General features: G+C 44.8%; 1 protein-coding gene across 2 annotated transcripts in view; it reads left to right on the top strand.

The window, feature by feature from the left end:
- The window catches only part of MCM9 (minichromosome maintenance 9 homologous recombination repair factor), a 1,342,783-nt gene that overhangs the window by 833,929 nt on the left and 485,533 nt on the right, over nt 1–23,321 (top strand). The gene's annotated exons all lie outside the window — the stretch shown is intronic.

Raw genomic sequence — 23,321 nt, 5'->3', positions numbered from 1 at the left:
TGAACTCAATGAGGAATTAAACCCGCAGTTAGGACAGCTGTTTAATCTTAGCCTCACCTCAGGATACGCACCCAAGGAGTGGCGCACGGCGACTGTGGTCCCACTTCACAAGGGCGGTGCCTCCACCGACCCTGGAAATTACCGTCCCATTAGCTTGACAAGCATTATCTGCAAAGCCATGGAGAGGATCATAATGGAACTCATAAATAAAGACATAGGGAACTTGCAGACTTTGGATCCAACCCAGTTTGGCTTTGTCAAAGGCAGATCATGCCTTTTAAACTTGGTTGACTTTTTCGAGACAGTCACCAAGGCCATTGATGAGGGAAAGGCAGTCCATACAGCCTACCTTGACCTGGCAAAGGCCTTGACACAATACCCCACTCAGGTATCATCGAAAAACTCATCAGCTTGAATGTAAACCCATACATCACTAGATGGGTTGCAAACTGGCTAAGTGACAGAACCCACAGGGTCAGAGTTGCTGGAGCCATGTCAGACTCAAAGCCTGTCACAAGTGGTGTCCCACAGGGCTCAGTCCTGGGTCCACTCTTGTTCGGCATCTACTTTTCTGAAGTACAAGCAAACACATGAGGGTTATGGCTGACAAAGTTTGCAGATGACTGCAAACTGGGCGCTATAGTCGAAAACACATCTGACACAGATATCCTTCAGAAGGGCCTCACAGAAACGGATAACTGGTGCCAGAGCCATGGCCTAAAGTTAAATGCCAAGAAATGCATAGTCATACCCTTTGGGAAAAACAAGGTTACCCCTAGCTACCATATAGGTGACAATCCACTGAGCACAGAAGAAGTCATCAGGGATCTGGGGACCCAGGTTGACAGTAGCCTTTCGTTTGACACATGTTGCTAAAGTAGTTAGGAAAACCTTCTACATAGCCCACCTGATCATGAAGGGATTCACATCTAGATCAAGGGAGGTCATCGTCCCCCTGTACTCATCACTCATTAGACCTATGATTGAGTACAATGCCCCATTCGGAATGTATCTGACCCGACACCTGCAGCAGCTGGAAAGGCCCCAAAAGTTCCTCACCAAAAGGATAAAGGGTCTCAAAAATATGCCTTATGCTGCCCGACTGAAAGAACTCCAGCTCTATTCAGTCTCATACCGCTTGCTCAGAGGTGACCTGTGCCTGACATATAAGGCCATGTCAAACCCTGATTTGATGAATATGCTTCACCTCAAAAATCTAGATCCCTCAGAACCACAAGGCGGAGACTTAAACCTTGACACGGTTATTAATAGAACATGCTGGAGGGACAGATTCATAACCCAGAGACTCCCTATGCTGTGGAACAAAATCCCGGTACATGTGAGGCAGAGCACCTCGCTGGCCTTGTTCAAGAGGAATCTTGACCAATGGATGAGGGATCGCAGATATACCCCAGGGATTACTTCAGTGTCACTGTTTGACAGAGGCACAGCAAAATAATAGGCATAGTTTTATTCAAACTAAAGGGGTGGCGAAAGCCAAATAACTATGGGCTAGGCTTATAAATGCCCTTGGGCAGATAGCCTAGTATGAACCTATGAACCTTTGAACCTTCGGCACCGAGGCCGTCGGCGCCATCTGTAATTTCGGCACCTAGTGTGCCCTTTACCGTATCGGTACTGAGGGGCTCCTCGGTTCAGACCTCTCTACCGGCACCGACTATCTAGTCAGTGCAGACTGTAACCACATCGGCTCCGACACCTTACACGGAACTGACACCTTAGTAATTGACATTGATTTTTTCAGTCCCAGCCTCGGAGCCGACAACCACTTCGGCACCGACCTTATTGTCAGTGCAGACCATGACTTCGGCACCGATGATTTCCTCGGTGCAGACACGTGTAGTTCAGTCCCTTACGGCCCCGTTGTTTTCAGTGCAGACAGGTGAGGTGGGCACCAAGAGTGCCCCATCTTTGGATAAACCTGACTCTCCCTCAGCCGTGTCCGTGAAATCCACTAGAAGCCTCTCTGAACATGACATGTTGCGTCTTGTGGAACAAGTGCTTTTGGCGAGAGGTATCCCGCCCCCCTGGACCTATCCTTCCTTGGGAGGTGATCACCCTTTGCCAAAGACTCCTACTTATTCTCCTCCTTCATTGCCTTTGAAGCCCCTTGATATAGCACAGTCTTCCCCCTCTACGGTTCTTTTTATGAACCTCACTAAGGAACCACAGTTGCCTTCATGGCAGGAGAGATTTGCTACGACCCAGGATGTCAGCTGTGGCGTACGTACTTTGGTGTTTCACAGCCATCCAGGGACTCCGAGCCGGCAGGCTGAGCCACTTAGGGGAGGGGTGACCCCTGTCCTGGACACTCGCCCCTCTTCAGGTGGACCGGCCTTCCAACTAATGGAGAAGGCTTTGACATCTGCTGGCGATATTCTGCTGTCAATCTCCTCGCTCTCCTCTGGACCACACTGTACACAAGTCGCTCCTAGCGGACACCGGGCGCAAGGTCCTCAAGATGTACTCCCACAGGAAACCCATTTTGCGTCGTCTTCCCCAGCTTCTCTCTCTGAGGAAGTTCATCGAAAAAGCTTGTGCAAGAGGAAGCACATGGACTCCACAGAGGAGTCTCTTACTGAAGACAGACTTTGATGATGGGGAAGCATCCCCTTGGTCACCCTCTGAGGTATCCTTTGGTGATATCCTCGAAATCCTTAAATAGAGAGGTGACTGGCAGCCCTCTAACATGACTTCTGAAGAGTCTGTGTTCCTGCAGGCCTTTCGCGCCCGGCTCCCTACCTCCTGGGTTACTCCACTTGCCAACGAACTGGTCCGGCTCGTTGTGCAGCATGCGTGGAAGGCTCCTGACAACGTTGAGGCCATTCCCCGGAGGCCAGATAAAATTTTGTCCCCTCCTGCTACTGACCCCCATTGGTCCAAATGTCTTCCTGTATATGCTCTGGTGGTGGCGGCCGCAACCAAGAAGGACCTGGTGGAAGAAGAAAGCCAGACTGTCCATCCACCCAACAAAGAGTCACGGGCTCTGGACAGAATAAGGAAGCGTACTTTTGCATCAGCGACCTTTGCAATCAGGTCCTTGAATTATATGGCACACTTTACCAGGCTTCAAAGGGATTTAATTTCTGAGCTCTCTGAAACTTTGATTGCTGCCGTGCCTGATGAGGTCCATGACAAAGTGGCCTCTCCACTGGCTTCCATTGAATCTATATCAAACTCCTCCATGCATCTGATATCTCATGCATCAGAAGGAGCAGCTAGAGTGGCGAGTTCAAGCGTTGTTTTGAGATGACATGCCTGGATGCGCTTATGTAATTTTGCGGAACCCTTCAAGGCTTCCGTTCTCAGTGCTCCCATCGAAGCCTTTTCATTGTTTGGACCTAAGCTTAAAAGCACACTGGCCATACGTGAACAGGACGGTAAGACCCTTTCTGGCAGTGGGTGTCCGTTATTCTTCCCCTCAACGTGCTTTCTGCAGAAACCAGAAGAGTGGGAAGATATGGTACAAAAAGTCTCAGGGTCCTTTCTGTAACACACAGGCTGAGTTCTCCCCTAGAGGCAGAGGGGGGATCTCACAGGGAAAACACCCTTTTCGGGGCAGAGGGGGTCCGCATAACCAGGGTTCCAGGGACCCTTTTCCCGGTCAATCCTACCAGCGCTCCTGAAGAGTGGCGCAACTCCTTTCCTCTGGAGGTGGTTGGGGGTCATTTCTCCTTGTACCCTTCTGCCTGGCTAACCATAACCACCGACTCTTGGGTACAAAGGATAATAACCAGAGGTTACCATATTCCCTTCGATCTTTGTCCTGCCCTCCCCCAACAAACTTGCCCGACGTTCCACCCAGTCAAAGGGAAGAAGCAGCACTAGAGATAGCAACGCTGCTAAGAAAAAGTCATCCAAATAGTCCCTCCAGACCAGATAGGATCCGGATTCTACTCGACTATTTTTGGTTCCTGAGAAAACCGGGGACTGGAGATCAATTTTGGATCTCAGTGTATTGAATAAGTTTGTAAGAGTACAAAAATTCCAGATGGTCAATATACAGTCTATCCTCCCGCTTTTGGAAAAAGATGATTGGATGTGTTCGATAGATCTTCAGGATGTGTACTACCACATAAAAGTGGACAGGCCATCAAGAAGTTTTCTGCGCTTCCGTGCGGGAGCCAGTCAATACCAGTTAAGAGTACTGCCCTTCGAACTCTCTACAGCCCCCAGAGTGTTCACAAAGTGCATGGCATTCATTACAGCCTACTTGCGACTACAAGGATTCCAAGTGTTTCCATACCTAGATGACTGGCTCATCTCCACCCCCATCATGACATCTATTGGAAGAAGCCCTGGCATACTCTCTCCTCGCTGCAGAAAGGCTAGGCATAACCATAAACTGGCAAAAATCCAATATCACCCCATCTCAGTCCACAGAATTCATAGGGGTCATCTTGGATACAAAGATTTGCAGAGCATCCATTCCAGAGCACAGAATTCTAAGGATAAAGCAACAGCTGATCCCAATCCTTTCAAGAGAGAGATCCACAGCTTACTCTGTCCTACAACTGTTGAGTTCCATGGCAGCCTCCTTCACCATTGTCCCCCTGGCCAGGTTTCACGTGAGGCTTCTACAATGGCTACTGCTCACCCAATGGTATACTTTTCAATATCCTCTTTCAGCCAAGATTCGAGTAACTCACAGGTGCAAACAGGATTTAAATTGGTGGATGACCCACAACCCGTCACACCGGTCTCGTCCCTTCTCCCCCCAGCAGTCCAAGGCTACAGTGACCATGGACGCCTCCCTGATGGGGTGGGGGGGCTATGTCAGGGACAGACAGTCCAAGGCACTTGGTCCGAATTGGAGGCCCAACTGCATATAAATGTTCTAGAGCTGAGGGCGATGCTTCTGGCGTTGCAAGCATTCCATCCCCTGCTGCCGTCTGGGACTATTGCGATACAGTGACAACATGGCAGTGGTCTGGTACATCAACAAACAGGGCGGAACCAAATCTTACCCCCTTTGTCGAGAGACCATGAGGATATAGCAATGGGCAATGGCTACCAACCGTTTTCTTCTAACAACGCACATTCCCGGGAGTTCCAAAGTGATAGCAGACAAACACAGCAGGTGCATTCTACAACCTCACGAGTGGTCCCTGAATCCCTTGATATCGGCGGAGATCTTTCATCGCTGGGGCCGTCTTTGCTGTGACCTTTTTGTATTCCCGACCAATTACAAATGCAGCAACTACTTTGCCCTGCTTCCCCCTCCGGGACAGTCACCCAGGGAGGCTCTAGTCCATGACTGGCCATCGAGTCTTCTTTATGCATTTCCACCTCTCCCTCTCATTCCCCAGTTTCTGAAGAAAGCCCGTCAGTTGAAGAGCAAGGTGATCCTAATAACACCATATTGGCCTCGTCAGATTTGGTTCCCCTTCCTTTGGCCTCACCTGCTAGATCAACCATGGATTCTCCATCCAACCCCGGGGTTGATCTCACATCCACAGAACCTGATTTATCCCAACTTGAACAGCCTGAAGCTCACAGCTTGGCTCCTCCAATTCCCTTGATTGCCCGGCAGAATGATCTTTCTTTACCAGTACGGGACATTCTTATTGCATCTCATAAGTCTTCCACTAGAATTACTTATCTAAGCAAGTGGAAAAGATTTACCTTTTGGCTGAAAGAAAAACAAGTAGATCCCTTCTCAACACCAGTGTCGATAGTACTATAGTATCTAACTGACCTATTTCATTTGGGTCTGTCGGCCTCTACCATTAGAGTTCATTTGGCTGCAATATCTAATTTCCATGAGGGTGTCCAAGATTCCTCTCTTATGTCACACAAATTATGCAAGACCTTCATTAAAGGTGTGAATCATCTGAAGCCCCGTTTTAGAGAACCCATTTAACCATGGGACCTGTCATTAGTTCTACAAGCTCTGACAATGCCACCTTTCAAACCAGCTTCTTCTTGTGACCTCAAATATTTGTTATGGAAAACCTTGTTTTTGGTCACCATTACTTCTGCCAGACGTATCTCTGAGCTTCAAGCCTTATGCATCAAGAGTCCATACTTGATTTTTCTTAGAGATAGAGTGTCTTTGAGAACTAATCCTTCATTTCTACCAAAAGTGATCTCTGAAATGTCCATTAATCAAACCATTGAGTTGCCAGTTTTCTTCCCCAATCATTCAGACAAAGGAGAGTATTGCCTACATACCTTAGATATTCACAGGTAAATTCGCTTCTACTTGAACAGGATTAAGGCCTTTTGTAAATCAGACCAGTTATTTTTGGCTTATTCTGGACCTAGAGTAGGATGTGCTGTTGCTAAGGTCACATTGGCTAGATGGTTGAAAAACCTTGTGTCCTTCATTTATACACAACGTAATATTCCATTGCCTACTACCATAAAGGCTCATTCGACAAGGTCGGTGGCAACTTCTGCTGCATTCCATTACAGAGCTTTTTTACATGATATCTGTGCAGCTGCAACTTGGGCTATGCCTCATACCTTCATCAATCATTACAAATTGGATTTGGCCTCCAGGGGAAGAGCATCTTTTGGTTCTATGGTGCTCAGGAATGTCCTTCATGAGAGCCTCCAAGGAATAGAGGTAGCTGGGGACTCTGTCCCATACATAAGGAATGAATGAAGATTAACAATATCAGATAAAGAAGTTATGTCTTACCATAACGTTCCATCTGTATTGTTGATCCTCGTTCAGTCATTACGACCCTTCCTTCCCCCTCCTGTGGCTTCTAGTGGATCTCACCATCCGGTTCTTTTAGGTCATTTGACCAGAGGTAGCCTCTACTTTCTTTTGACTTGCAAACTCAATCTGAGGTAATAGGGAGAGGGGAATTCTGGATAAGAATTTAGCTCAAGAGTTTGTAGCTGACACAAGCTTGGAAGATGGCTGGCTCGGTTCCGAGGTCGGAACAGATACCTATACGTAATGACTGAACGAGGATCAACAATACAGATGGAACGTTATGGTAAGACATAACTTCTTTTTTCTTTAGGGCCACAAACAATTCCTAATCATGTTCCGTTCCCTTGGATTTTTTTTTTTTTTTTTAATCTGAAGCAATTGTTCCTGAACATACGTTATGCATAATTTCCTTACTAGTGTTGCTGAATCAATATTATTCCAGTTTGCTTCTAGTAAATTTAAGCCTCCAGCTACTATTATTCTTCCCTCCTGTGTTTCATCCAAGAAGTGTATGAATTCCTCTAGCGCATCAGCGCTCTAGCAATTGTTATATGTTCCAGAGTCATCTTTATTGTCACAGTTACGCAGTCTATATAGTATTGTTGTTATATTTGAACATGTAATAATCACAGGTCTTATAGCTATCTTTAAACCCTATCGTATCACCTCCATTTGATTTTTTTGTTAGAATATCTGTTACAGTAAAAACATTTATACCCCGACACAACTGGTCTCCAGTCATTATTCTTTAATCATGTTTCGCAAACAATAACAACATCAGTCTTGTGGGGACATAGCAAATTTTCCAATATAAAAATTTATTATTAATGCTAGGAGCATTAATAACTGTCAGAGATGCATTAGATGTTGCTATCTGTGAACTGTTAAAAATTTTCAACGTAGCAAAAATCCTGCCTTGTGTTTGTCAAAAATTACATAATATCTGCTGCAAAAATTCTCTTCCCTTATCTTGACAGATGCACACCATCATGTCTGAACATGTGTGCTCAGAATTAGGCTGGGATTCTCTACACATTTCCTTTTTTTTTAAATGGGACTTTTTTTAATGTAGGTATTTACCCAAACATTTTCATTCACAGTGACCTGACTTTCCTTTCTATATATGATTTGTGAAAAATACCTCCTAACACCTGTACATCGTATGCTATCTAAGAGGGCTGTAAGTCTCCTACTAACAGTAAAGGAGTCCTTGTGAATGAGATTATTAGTACCGACATGAATAAAAATAGATCTCTACTTTCTTGCATTGAAGCGTTATGTGGCTTGTCACATTCTGTATTTTTGCTCCTTGATTTTTGTTATCTTATCTACAAATGTAAGTATCAGCTCCTCTTATAATTGAGTCTCCAATTGCAAAAATATCTTTTCTGACCAGATCTGAAGAAGTTTCAAGTTCTAATTCTGTAACATCTGCTCTATCAATTGTTACAAAGGAATGATTTTCATCACTACTAGTCTTATTAATCCCACTGTTTTCATTGCATATTACATTTTATGACATCTCTGCTCCACTTAAATCACTTTGCCACTGGAGTGTACAATCAGGTTTCGTGCCCAAGGAATGCAAGATGGCTGCAGTTCTTTGTTGAAAGGAAGTCCAACCACTGATTCTGGGTAGCTACAGGCCCATAAGTCTGACCAGCCTGATATGTAAAGCCTTAGAAAGAGTCATCATGGACCTGATAAATGAGAGCATAGGTGACCTGCAAACACTAGAACCATCACAGTTTGGTTTTGTTAAAGTAAGGTCATGCCTATTAAATCTGGTGGACTTTTTTTGTGAGGGTCACCAAAGCATTGGATGAAGGCAAGTCTACAAACAGCTTACCTTGACCTGGACAGGGCTTTTGATACAATACCCTGCTCAGGCGTTATAGACAACTCACTAATTTAGGTACAGACCCTTTTAGCATCAACTGAATATCCAGCTTAGCTCACTGGTAGAACCCAGGAGGTCAAAATCGGTGAGGCCAACTCCACCAAGAGACTAGTCACTAACAGACCCACACCTTTTGGACTCTTTCTTTGAAATAGAAGCAAATTTTGAAGACGTATGGCTGTCTAAGATTGCAGATGATTGCAACCTGGGGTTTATCATCTGCTCCCCTGTAGACACTAGCATTCATCAAGAAGGCTCATCTCTGACTAGCAAATGGTGCCAAAGCCAGGGTCTTAAATTAAGTGCTAAGAAATGCATAATTGTACGCTTTGGGAAGTCAACCATCCTGGCTAATTACCGTGTTGATAATCTACTCCAAAGAGTTGAACCAATGGTCAGAGACCTGGGTATGCACATTGACACTAGGCTTACGTTCAACCACCATGTGGCCACAGTGGTGAGGAAATCCTTTTATGTTATGCAGCTTATAAGTAAGGGTATGCCATCTAGGTACAAAGAGGTCATTATCCTACTGTACTCCACCCTTATCAGACCAGTCATAAAGTACAGAGCTCCCTTAGGTTTGTACCTGAGCAGGCATATGTTGCAACTAGAGCCACCTCAGAGCTTCTTTACAAAAATAATACAAGGCATAACCAACCTGCCTTATGCAGAGCGCCTTAAAGCTGTTTGTCTACTCAGTCTCCTATAGATTACTGAGGGGTGATCTGTGTCTAGCTTAGAAGGTGCCCACAAACCCACATTTATGAATTTTCTGTATATTCGTAAGTCAAACATTACCAGAAATACAGGGTCTAAGTACCCAGATTTTGTCTGTGGCTTAATTAGAACATGCTGGAGAGACCGGTATCTGTCTCTGAGACTGCCCCTCCTATGGAACAGGATTTCCATCTATGTAAAGTCGAGTTTGCCTTATTACCCAGTTTAAGTGCAACTTAGACCAGTGAATGGGGAGTAGGAAATTTACACCGAGCCTGCCACCCATGTCCTTTATGGATAAAGGTAGCTTATAAATGCCTGGCCCTCAATAACCTATTTAGATATAGGACATCATTATTATTTTGGGAAAACTTGGCTCTGATTAGAAAGACCCCCTGGGTCATTAGCTTAGTAATAATGTATGAATAACTTCTAATGGAGAAACTTATCTTTTAAAGTATCTATTTCTTGTCGAACAACTTCAGGTTCAGTAGTCATCATACTATGCATTCCTTTAATGCTTGGGAATACATACTGTGGTAAGGCATAATCCTGTTTCTTGCAACAGTCTTAATTAATATTAATGGCCAGTATATTACTGTTGATTCTTTTAATATACTACTAATTCTGCAAAGTTAATGCTGTTAACATCTGGATTTCTCTTCAATTAAAAAAATCTGTACTGGTGTTGAGTACATCTATAGAAAGCTACATTTCAAGATTGTCTCCTGCTCACACAAAATATATATCAGTGAATCAAAGTCAGCATTTAACAAAATGAAACTTTTCATTGATGTAAACATTTTTCCCACCTGAATTGTCATAACTGGGAACCTTAGTGGCTGCCATAGATAGCCACACCAGTTTTTGATGAAAACAAAAAATCTATCCTTGCAAACAAAAAATGTTTAGCTTTATATCCAATAACTTTGTAGTAACTTTCATATTGTGAACTGACAATGTTTATATAGATCACTGATGCAGTCGCGTTCGCTATATGGATTATAACAGCCGGCCAGCTTCCAAACATTCAGGGCACCTTCAACATGCCCAAACTGTCAAGCAGCTTGAGCTGAGCTGACTAAAAGGCAAGTTTGGGCATGAAGCCCTTCAGAGCTTTACTGCCTCCAAAGAGTACTCTCCTCTGAAGCTTTTAAGGATTGACAGTCAGCTTGTGCTTTCCTCAGCTGGGCAGACAAGTTCCCTTTGGGGGAAAACCTTCCCTTTTCTTTTTTTTTTTTATTGATGTTTGATTACGTCCCTCTTCAGGAAAGCTATTTTAAAGCTAGGAGTGTTGTATCTAGATTGTTATGTACTTTTAAATGGAGCACTTGTCGTTTTTGTCAGTTTAAAAGTTGTATTATCTAACTGATTATTTTCTGTGGAGAAATTGTGTTTACTTTTAAGGTTACGGGGTTGCCATAGTGTTTGAAAGTACTTTTTACTCCGTTTTTTCTTTCAGAAATAAAAATAAGAAAAAAAAGTTTTGTGGACTGGTAGTTTTACTGGCATTGTTGCTTATATACCCCAGGATAGAGCCACCATTTTCAGCTTGACCATGGAACAGATTGTCACTCCCATGGTCAGTCCTTCTTCCAGCCATAGAAAGAAAAAGTTAAGCATACAGGCCGTGCCACCACAGTAGGTAAGAAATGCCTCATTCGCAAGTGGGTGATTCTAATGTGGCTGATATGATATTGTTCAGTCTCACCTTTATTCTCACTGATGGGGTCAGATCCAGTCCATCGGATCCGTCTCGGCCTTTACCAAAGCTCAAAGCCTTCAACAAGCTCATGGGCACTCTCCCTATCCCAGTATGCACCTCACAATTACCCTAGATCTCGTCTTCCAGTCAGGAAGGTAAACTTGTTTTTAACAGCTCTGGGCCAAGTACTTACTTTTCCTCAAATATTGTAGCTTTAATTGTTAATTCTGTATTTGTTTGTTATTACTTGATATCTCTTCCTGTTTTAAGACCGTTTTTAGTTAGAGGGCATCGTTTCTCTCTTCCTAACTAACATTTAACCACTTCATTAAATCTCCCTTTAAAGTTAATCTTTTGTGTGTGTCCACTAATTCAGAGAGCACCTAGTTTAAAAAAAAAAAAGTTAAAGTTTTAGGTGTAGTGTTATTTAATAACTCTTTAATATCCTTTTAATTTGGAGGGCATTTAGTGTTGTTTATTTCCTGTTTTCTCTTCTCTGTTTTTGTTTGACCCTTTCCTTGACTTATTCTGCTTAAAATGTTTCAGAAAGATGATAAACCATTGGATTTTAAAAGATGTGAGGACTTTGGAAAAAAGATGCCCCTAAGCAATACACACATGCTATGTGTGTATTGTTTAGGGCCATTGCACCTGCAGGAGTCATGCTCCATATGCCACGGTTTTAATCAAAGGGCATTATTGGAGTGTAGAAACAAGCTTATTCTGAAAGGGTTATTGAAAACCCCATTCTCAGAAGCCATATCTGAAAGACCGGAGTCCTCAAAATCTGAACAATCGGACAAGTCTACCAAAAGAGCTTCCTCTTCGGAGCCGAAAGAAAAAATACAGAAGATGTCTTCCCCTGCTACTTTTTCATTGGAGCAGACACAGACCAGATCCAAGAAGGAGCCAAAACAGTCAAGTCTCTCAAGTCCAACCTTTTCAGGTCCTGCAGAGTTTTCAATACAGAGCCGATCACCCTAATTTGGATCCAGTGTCTCCTCGGCTCCTTTCTCCAATTTTGGGGAACTCTCCAACCCTATCAATCTGGTCTATCAGGAGCCTTTCTGATTAAGATGTGGATCGGGTGGTGCAGACACTCCTGAAGACACTAGCCTTGGCTTAGCTTTTATTGGATCTGAACAACAGGTATTGGATCCAACAACCTGCCTGTCCTCAGCACCTATTCCTCCTCCGATCCGACCTCATGCTTTGAAGCCAGAAGATTCTGAGGTTTTGCTAGTGTCAGGATCAGATCCAAATCCCAAAGGCTCTTCCGAGTTCCTCTGCTGTTTCGGAGCCGGAAGACTCTAGGAGCCGACACTCCGTATTCGGAGCTGGGGAGTGGGATTGGATCGGACAGTTGTCTGATCTGATCTTAACTCTTGGGGCTTCAGCGCAGGTGAGTACAGCTCCTACCTTGAGATCGGGTCAACTGTCTTCTGCTACGGGGGTTCCATTGGCTCCAACGTCTTTTTTGTTGGATATAGGGATTTCTTCAGACGAGGGGTGGGGTGGGGGGGGGGCCTTTGAGATTGAAGAGAATATTGTCTCCACAGACACAAACACAGGCTACTCAGGAACTTTCCTCCCTCCTCTCAGCCAGTGCCTGTATCTACTCATGTTACCCATCCACAGGGACGCAGAGACTCAATGGCTCAGGATGTCCTGCAAGGGACTTCCTCCTCTTCCAACACTTCCCCAGATTACCTCTCTAAGGAAGTCCCTCAGAAGAGGAGATGCAAGAGGAAGTACCTGGACTCACTAGAGGAGTCCGTCACTTCAGACATTAACCTCAATGAGACAGAAGTGTCGCCCCAGTCACCTTCTGAAGATGTCTCCTTTGGAGACATCCTGGAAATGTTAAAACAGAGAGGTGTCTGGCAGTCCAGCTCCCCTTTGGCTGAGGAGTCAGTCTATCTGAAGGCCTTTTGGTCTCATCCTTCCACCTCTTGGGTGACTCCGCCTTCCGATGAGCTGATTGAGTTAATCTCTCAGAAGGCGTGGGTGACCCCAAATACCATAGAGCCCACTCCTAGGAGGCCAAATAACTACATTACATTACAATGTTACATTAAAGGTTTTTGTGGGCTAAACTCTTGTGGACAAGCCCTTATCAAAACCTGCTCTCCATAAGTCCACCAATTATTCAGAACACTATGTCTGGACAATTCCCACCAGTTTCTCCTGCCAGCATGGTCGACATGGGCATACTGAGACAGTGTAACAACTGCCTCATGTTCACGGACAGTTCTCTCCTCTTAGCACATAATTCCTCTACCTGCTAGAAATGCAGTTACATCAGTAACCTGGAATTTATGCTGTCTCATGCCACAGTCAGTACTCCTGACAAAGAGGAAATTGCCACCACAAAAACAACGGAACACCACACCACCCACATCACATAGCCAAGTACAACACATACCCATCTTTGCAGGGGGCCCTCAATAAAAACTTACCTAAACCACAGAGACACACAAAACACACTCACAAACATTCCACACACAACACCAAACATATCACACACAGTAGATAATACACCAATGTCTCACAATCACAGCCCATTAGGCATAACAATAAACGAAACATACTAGTCATTGGTGACTCAATAGTGAGGCACATTAATGCCCCCCTCACCAGGCTCGACAAGGAGAAGGTCACGGTCAGTTGTCTGTCAGGTGCCAGAATCTGCCACATCACACATGCACTTAAGTCTCTCCACAACAACTATGACTCTGTTATTGTCCATGTTGGTGTGAATTACTTTAGACGTACCTCTCTGGACTATGTGAAGAGAGACATGATTGAGCTGTCAGCGTATGTGTCCCCGGCAAGTATGACCCTAGCCCTAAGCAGCATCCTACCTTCACCAAGAATGATACCATAATACTAACAAAAAATAATTGACTTCAACAATTGGCTTAGTTTCTGGTGTCATTCTAAGGGGATCCAGTATCTGTCTGCCTGGGATGACATGGTTGACAGGCCTCAATGCTTTGCCAGAGATGTCCTCCACCTGTCACCCCTGGGATTCCAGATCCTGGCAAAAGCTTTGCCTCCTCCATTGTGCCTTTTTTAGGCAGTGTCCCAAAAACAAATCTTCCAACATAAAAGATCTGTCTAAAAGCAAATTGAAGGTCATGCTGCTTAATGCTAGGAGCCTTTACCTGAAAATGCACTCACTGGAGACTTTCCTCACACTGGAAGATGACTATGTGTGTGCGATCACAGAAACTTGGTTCAGGGCTGCAGAGAGCACCCCTGCCTTACGAGGCTATACCTCATTCTACACTTTCCAACCCCAAAACAAACTCTGAAATACCAAGGGTGGTGGAGTCTCTATCTTCATTAAGGACAGGCACACCTCCAGACTGGTTTGCCAGCATGATGCACTGAAATTACTCCATGTGCAACTGACAGTTGGCAAGACATTCATCCAAGTTATAGCCAGCTATAGACCCCCCCCCCCCATGACTCAGGACACCCACTCCTCCTACCTGGACCTACTTGACTCCATCAAGGTACCCCATAAGACCCTGATCCTTGGTGACTTAAACTATCCCACCATAGACTGGGTGAACTATTCCTGCACTAAGGCACTCACCCAACGATTCCTTGACTTCATCAGTTCTAACACATTAGACCAGCTTGTCTTATTCCCCATAAGGAGAGATAACATTCTGGACTTGGTTCTCACCAACATGGGTGACTGCTGCACCACTCCCATAGTATGTTCTTCTCTGGTGAGATCAGATCTGTCTGTCTCATTCAAAGTTTCTGTCCCCCCCAGCTGTAACCAGGATAAAAAAAACTTCTGAAAAGCTGACTATAACCTCCTAAAGGAGGGCATCATTAGCTTCACACGACCGCCCCCCTCAGAAGATGCAAATAACTATGCTGAAGAGTAGACCAATACAGTATACAAGCACCTGTACAACTGCATAGACTCAGCCATAGGCAACAGAACTAAAATCTGCTCCTCAAGGAAACCCAAACCTGTCTGATGGACATCCGCTATCAACTGGCCTTACAACAAAAGGAAGAAACTATTTTCCAGGGGTAAAAAAGAACAAATTCCAAATTGGAAAAACTCCCTCCTCAGCCTCAACAAGCAAATTAGATCACTAGCGAAAATCTCCAAAGCCAATTATGAATTGAAACTAGCCTCCGAAACAAAGGGAAACCACAAAGCCTTCTTCAGCTATGTCAGAACCACCATGGCAAAGCCAGGTCTGTTCCGAATTAGTACTTAACCAGGTACCCTTTGCACTGATTCTGTTGACTTAGTCAACCTGCTAGCTGATGGGTTCAATGCAAACTTCGCCCCCAACACCACAAAGGCCCATTCAGTATCCCCAGTACTTGTCCCACATCTCAAATCTCTGTAGATCAAGTGTTAAAGGCCCTATCCAAGGCAAAGAACACAGCTTAATTGGGACCTGAGAGTATCCCAGGCTGTATTCTATACCATCTCCAGCAAGAACTAGCTTCGCCATTGAGCACCTTATTCAAGCACAGCCTAATTACAGGCTTCATTCCAGCAGAGTGGAGAACTGCCATTGTCATTCCCTTGCACAAAGGTGGTGCCACTACTTGACTCAGGAAACTATTTCCCCATTAGCTTGACAAGTCTGATCTGTAAAGCCATGGAACTTATTATTGTGGCTGTCATAAACAAGGACATAGACAATCTCCAAGCACTTGACCCCACCCAATTCGGATTCATCAGGGGCAGATCTTGCCTGTTGAACCTGGCTGACTTCTTTGAGACTGTCACCAAGGCTCTGAATGAAGGAAAGTCAGGTACATACAGCTTACCTTGACTTGGCCAAGGCCTTTGGCACAATCTCCCACTCAGTCATTATCGAAAAGCTAACTCAACTTGGCATAAATCCCTATCATGTCAGGTGGGTGGCCAACTGGCTCACCGATAGGACCCACAAGGCCAAAGTAGGTGCCACCACCTCCAACAGCAGACCTGTTTCTAGTGGTGTTTCCCAGCAATCTGTCCTGGGACCCCTACTCTTTGGCATCTAGTTCTCAGAGGTCCAGGCAAAGACAGAGAGGCTGTGGCTGACCAGGTTTGTGGATGACTGTAAGTTGGGTGCTGTCATCAACTTCCCAGGTGATGATAACATACTGCAAAAGAGGGTCTCACAGCAACAAATGGCTGGTGCCAAAGTCATGGCCTTAAGTTAAGTGCAAAAAATACCATTTGGCAAAATCATGGCCCCCTACTAAGTACCACATCAATGACAACCCCCTAAGCACACAACCTGTGGTGAGAGACCTGGATACTCAGGTTGACAACAATCTCACATTTGACCATCATGTAGTGGCAGTGGTCAGAAAAGCCTTGTACTTGGTTAATCTCGTAAGTAAAGGGATTGCATCCAGAAAAAGGAGGATATTACCTCTCTGTACTCCTCCCTCATTAGGCCTATAATTGAGTATAATGCCCCGTTTGGTATGTACCTCTCCAAACACCTGTACCAACTGGAAAGACCACAGAAGCACCTCACAAGGAGAATCTGTTGCCTCCAATTCCTGTCCTGTATGGACAGGCTCAGATCACTATCACTCTATTCTGTATCGTACATTATTGCTCAGAGGTGATCTGTGTCTCGCCTGCAAGGCGAAATCAGACCCTGCCGTACTAGAGATGGTCCATATCTGTAAGTCTAACTCCTTGCGCATTACCCGCTCAAAAGGCCTAAGTCGAATATGCAACATCAACAAAACCTGCTGGATTGACAGTTTTGTCTCACAGAGGCTGCCCCGTCTCAGGAATAGACTTCCCATACATGTCAAACAGAGTACCTCATTGACCCTCTTCAGACGCAGCCTTGATGAGTGGATGGGAAACAAATTTGTCACAGGGATTCTATCTTTGTCCTTTATTAAAAGGGACGACAGGTGCTCACTGCGGTTTCGTTTTCTGGGATAAATACTTGGCTAGGCTTGTAAGGGCTCCAGGGTCATTAACCTAGATCCTATGAAAGACAAAACTTTTCTATCCAAGGGAGTAGCTGTAGATGCAATGGTTGCGGTGGTGGCCACTAAAAAGGAACTTTGAAACAAGTTCCTCTATCCCTCCTCCTAGTAAAGATTCTAGAACCATGGATAGATATGGGAAGTATATCTTCTCTTCAGTGACCTGTGCTCTTCAAGTCACTGAACTGCCCATGCCATTTCACGAGACTGCAGAGGGATCTCTTAAAAGAACTGTCAGATACCCTCCAAGGAGCTGTAACTAATGAGGTCACAGAGAAGATAGCCTCAGAGCTCGCTATTCTAAACTCTGTAACAGACTCGTCCATGAGGCTGATTTCATATGCAGCGAATGGAACGAGTAGGGCAGCGGGTTCAGGTATTTCTCTTAGGAGGAAGGCCTGGATGTGCCTTTGCGATTTTGCGGAGCCCTTCACATCTTCCTTCGTCAGTGCCCCATTTGATGGCTCTTCTTTGTTTGGGTCCAATGTAAAAGAAACACTCACCAGGTGTGAACAAGGGGGCAAGACTTTATCAGCCATTGGAGTACATTTTCCCACTTCTGCTAGACCTATTCCCAAAGGACAGAGAGGTAGTGAAAAGATGTGGTTCAGGAGATCTCAAAAGTCTTTCCCAGACAATGGGTAAAAGTTCCCCCAGAGGCAGAGGGGGGAACAACAATAGAAGATGCCAACCATGTGGCAGAGGAGAGAAACTTTCTTTGAAAATCCCTTTCAGGGCTCCTGAAGGAAGGCCCAATTGTCCAGCTCTGGAGGTAATCGGGGGGGGGGGATTATCTCTGCACCTTCAAGCCTGGCTAGACATAACAAGTGACAAATGGGTGCAAATAATAATATCCAGAGGTTACATTATCCATTTTTCCCTTCCAGTTCCCAAAAACAAGAGAATTCCAGATGTTCCACCCAGTGAAATGGAACAAGCAACCACCTTAGAAGTCTCAAAGTTGCTAAACAAAAGAGTCATCCACGAAGTCTCCACAGATCTGGAGCTTACTCAAAATTCTTTTTAGTTCCAAAGAAAACTGGGACTTGCATCTCAGTAAATAAAACAAAACGGTAAAGATGAGCAAGTTCCAGATGGTTATTCTGCAATCGATACTTTTGTTTCTGGAAAAAGACAATTAGGTATGCTCTTTAGTCTTCCAAGATGCATACTACCACATAAAAATAGACAGATGGTTGAGAAAGCATTTGCTCTTCCGGCTAGGAGCCAGTCATCATCAGTTTAGAGCTCTGCCCTTTGGTCTCACTGCACCCCCAGAATATTTGCCAAATGCATGGCAGTAGTGGCTCACCTGAGACAGCAAGGATTCTGGGTATTTCCATATCTAGACAACTGGCTCATAACAGCCCCGACCAGGCATCTTCTACTACAGGCCAGAAGACTACATTACAAACCTGTTCAAGACTAGGTATTGTGATAAACTATGCAAAATCTGCTTTAAAACCCATTCAGAAACTGAATTTTATAGGAGCAGAGTTAGAGACACAAAGGATGATAGCAAGTCTTACTCCAGAAAGGATGCACACTTTACGACGTCATGTGAAGAGTTTAATAAGGAAGAAATGAACACCTGCCAACCTTGTACTTCAAGTACTTGGCATGATAGCCGCTTCAGTTCTGGTACTGTTAGCACGCCTTCACATGAGGTTATTTCAGTGGCTGCTGTCGACACAATGGTCTCTCCTTCCAATGACTCACAAGATTTTGATAACCAATTCTTGCAAACAAGACCTTTTTGTGGTGGATTCAATCACCTCAGGTAACTCAAGGCTTCCCCAATCTCAAGCCACGGTGACCACATACGCTTCCCATATGGGGGGGTATTATCTAGGAAAGACGGTCCAAGGCACCTGGCACCCTCACGAGGCCCATCTACACACAAACATTCTAGAGATGAGAGCAGGGCTTTTAGCATTGCAAGCCTTTCAAGACAGTCTCCCTCTAGGGACAATATTCCAGTCAGACAATATGTCTGTAGTCTGGTACATAAACAGACAAGGAGGAACCAGATCTTACCGCCTTTGTCGGGAAGCCCTAAGGATGTGACAATGGACAATTTCTTACAGTCAATTTCTAATTGCAATGCACATACCGGGGACATCCAACGTGATTACAGACAGGTTGAGCACAGCTATTCTAATGCCTCAGAAGTGCTCCCTTAAGCAGGAAATTGTGGAAGAGATCTTCCTAATATGGGGCCAGCCTTGCTGGGACGTATTTGCCTCACCCATGAATGCCAAATGCAACAACTGCTTTGCCCTAATCCCCCCTCCAGGGAAGACCCTGAGGGATGCACTTGTTCACGATTGGCCCCTGGGACTCCTATATGCTTACCCACCAAACACCCCTGATTCCCAAAGTAATACAGAAAGTAAGTTTGTTGAAGACAACCATAATTCTAATTGCCCCCTACTGGCTCCAAAGAATTTGTTTCCCCTTCCTTTCGCCTCATCTTCGGGATGAGCCATGGATACTGAACCCAGTTCCGGATCTTTGACACATGCTTCGGGAATGACAACTGCAAACTGACAGCTTGGCTGCTTCAATTCCATTATTAGCCAGGTATCCTTCTCTTTCATCACCAGTGAGACATGTCTAGATCTCTTCTGACAAAGCTTCCACAAGTAAACGTTATAAAGGAAATTGGAAGAAATTCATGATTTGGGCAAACTCAAAACATGTTGATCCTTTTACTGCTCCTCTGCACTTCATTTTAGATTTTCTAGCTAGGCATTTCAGTGAAGGAGCTGCTGTGGCTACTATCAGGGTTCAATTAGCAGCAATTTCAAATTTCCATTTAGGAGAAAATAATTCTTCTGTTATGTCTAACAAACTCTGCAAAGTTTTTCTTAAAGGGACACCTTTATTGAGGCCTCCATACAAGGATCCAGCTCCCTGTTAGGACTTGAACTTTATTCTGTCTCATACAATCTGTCCGCCTTTTGAATCGGCAACCAATTGTGAATTAAAATTTTTATCATGAAAAACAATTTTTTTTAGTGGCTATAGCATCAGCAAGAAGATTTTCAGAGCTACAAATGCTATCTATCAAACCACCATATTTGGTATTTCACAAGGACAGGGTCTCACTACGAACTAATCCTTCCTTTTTGCCAAAAGTTGTATCGGAAAATAATCTTAATCCATTGAATTGCCAATTTTTTTTTTTTCCAAAATTTGAAAATAAGGCAGAATACATGATGTCCTTCTAGTCTCATGTTGCAGTATTCATAACTGTAGGGAGGTTGCTGCCTGCAGCACCGGACATCCAGACAATATACAAAAGTCTTAGGAGCAAGGGTACATGTGGCGTCTGATGTCAGAGCCACAAACTGACGTTGGCTATAAAGGTGAGGTCTGCACATACCCAATTCAGAACATTTTTGCCACAGTGATCTTCGGAACTCCCATCACCAACTTCGGGAAGCAGTTCACTCATTTGACTTGGCTGTCAACTACAGATAAGTGCCCTTTTTGTTTTTTCTTGTTGTCTATTATTAGCTTTTCAGATGTACTTGTCAACTAGAAAGGGGAATTGTGCTTTTCAGAGACAAATTCCTCACAAGGACACACATGACAAGTGTGTATTCTATTTAGGGGAGGCCCACAACCACACGTCTTGCGAAATTTGTAAATCGTTTTTGCCTAAAACTCCCTGCAGCTGTTTGACTGCACTCAAACTATTTCTCGAGAACCAGAGACTCCAGCGACTAGCATTAGGTGTGGAGGGCAGGGTGTAGGTACTTCTAACGAGCGGCCTCAGAAGAAGACCAAAAAAGTTAGGCCCGATACCCATGCTGCACCTCAGGAATCCGGTGAGAATCTTGAGGCAGATGTTAGCCTAGGGTCCCATCGGATGTCCATTTCCTAGCTGGAATCGCGATGAAAGCCGGTTTGGAGGAAATGCTGAGTATGTCTGCTGAGGAAGATCAGCCATCAGCTCCTGATGGTGAGGGGGAACCACGGCTTGTGCCGTCTGAGTGCCAACCTCCTAGGCGTCATTTACTAAATTGACCCTTCCTTCTACTCTGAAGAGGAAACTGAAATTAAGACGTACTGAACAGCAACCTGCACCTGAATGGGAAGTTTTCTCACAAAGTCTCTTCAAGGCATTCCAGACCCTCCAGTCACAGGTCCCTCAATCTGCTCCCCCTAATGCACAGGCCTTAGAAGAATCAGAGGAAGACTAACTGCTCTCAAATTGAATCCCACAAGGATTTTATCACTCCCGAGGAAGAGGACTCTTTCAGCCCTGAGTTTCCAGGGGAAGAAGTTTCCTTTGGGAATACTATCTCTCTCATGAGAGAACAGTTTAAATGGCAGGACTCAGATGTTTCAGAAACAAAAAAGAGGTACTTTGAATTATTACAAATGGATCAGCCCTCCCCATCTGCTGTACCTCCCTTGCTTCCAGCCTTTCAAGGTGCCTTCATGGCTGCTTCACAGGCCCCTGATTCTCAGCTCCCTGCTTCAAAACACTCAGACAGGTTCTATAATGTACCTCCAGATACTCCATACCTGTTCAAGAACCCACTGCAGACCCTGCAGTCATAGCAGTCTCTGTTGACAAATCCTCCAGACAGCTCCCCTCATCCTCTGTATTCCCTACTGACAAGGGCAGGAAGTTCATGGGTAGTCTAGGCAAGAAGGTCTATACTACTTCTGCTCTTGCCATTAGAGCCATAAATTACCAAACCCACATGGCCAGGTTTGTTTTGGACACCCTCTCTAAGGCTTCAGCCGTCTTACCTGAAGTACCAGACTTGCCAAGCTTCACACCCTACTTTCCACGGGTCTGTATTAGATCACCGAATGCTTATAAAAGCGAATGCTGATTAATCGACCCTATGTAAGCAAAAGCTTACAATGTCGAACTGTCAGAACAGCGATTTTTTTCCAAGGGAAAAAAATCGCTGTTCCAACAAAAAAATAAATAAAATAAAACACTTTAAACGTTACATTAAGTGGGGGACTGCACCCCCTACACCCTCCTACTTAAATATACCAACTCCGAGACTGCACTACTTCACATTCCATTTCACCCCAGCTACAGGAAATTCCTAAATTTTTCAGTAGGTTCCTTGCATTTTCAGTTTTCTGCATTACCTTTTGGGCTATCCACAGCCACCAGGGTGTTCACAGTGTATCTAATTCCAGTGATTGCCCATTGCAGAACACAGGGTGTTCAGATATACCATACCTAGATGACCTGTAAATACTGCACCAGGAGCGTCACACTCTTTACCATCATCTACACCAGGTTACCAACACCCTGGCAGGCTTAGAGTTCACGGTGAACCAGGAAAAGTCCCACCTGACCCCTACACAAGACCTCGTCGTCTAGGGTGCAGGATCAGAACAGACAAGATGGCAGCTTTTATCCCCTGCCAGAAGATAATAGACATCACCCATTATTTCAAGAACCTCCTCACTCTTCAAACACTTACAGCCAGGGAATTCCTGAGAGTCCTGGGCCACATGGCATCCCTGATACCCATACTCCCTATGGCAAGGCTGCATATGAGAAAGATTCAATGGGTACTAAAGACTTGTTGGAACCAACATTCTCGCCCTCTGGACACTTCGCTCCTTCTCCTTCCATGCCTGAAAAAAGAACTGGAATGATGGCTTGCAACCATCAGTCTCAACCAGGTCATGCCTTTGCAGATGCCTCCACCCTTACAGCAAATTTTCACAGATGCCTCAGATATGGGCTGGGGGGCAGTCTACTGCACAGCCACAAGCTAAGCAAAGTACAGGGGAGAGTGGCCTCCACTCCGACAAAGGGACCACATCAACATCAAAAAGATGAGAGCCCTTTACCTAGAATTACAGACCTTCTGACAGGTCCTCCTACCAGGCACCTTGAAAGTTGTCATAGACAATATTGACTGTCTTGTGGTACATAAGCGGGGGGGGGGCAAGGTTTACCCCCTTTGCAGCCTAGCCATACAGATCTGGACCTTAGCATCAACACTCCATATCCATATCCACATCCACCTGCAAGCAGTGTACATTCTTTTAGCAGAGAATACAGTGCCAGACATGCTCAGCAGAGCCTTTGCACCCTCTCACGAACGGATGCTTCCCAGAGAGGTATTCCTGGATCTTATACACAAGTAGGGTATTCCTCAGGCAGATCTGATTGCCTCCTCCCAGAACAGGCAGATGCCTCTGTTTTGTACAAGGGATCTACACCCCCAGGCATGGAAAGTGGACACCTTCTCTTTCTCTTAGGAGGGGATTTATCTCTATGCCTTCCCCCTTCACACTGATTCAGAAGATCCTTC

Source organism: Protopterus annectens, chromosome 1.part1, assembly GCF_019279795.1.
Source record: "Protopterus annectens isolate FY-2018-M chromosome 1.part1, PAN1.0, whole genome shotgun sequence".
NCBI lineage: Eukaryota > Metazoa > Chordata > Ceratodontiformes > Protopteridae > Protopterus > Protopterus annectens.
The sequence above is the reverse complement of the archived record's forward strand: the minus strand, read 5'-3'. Positions and strand labels throughout refer to the sequence as shown.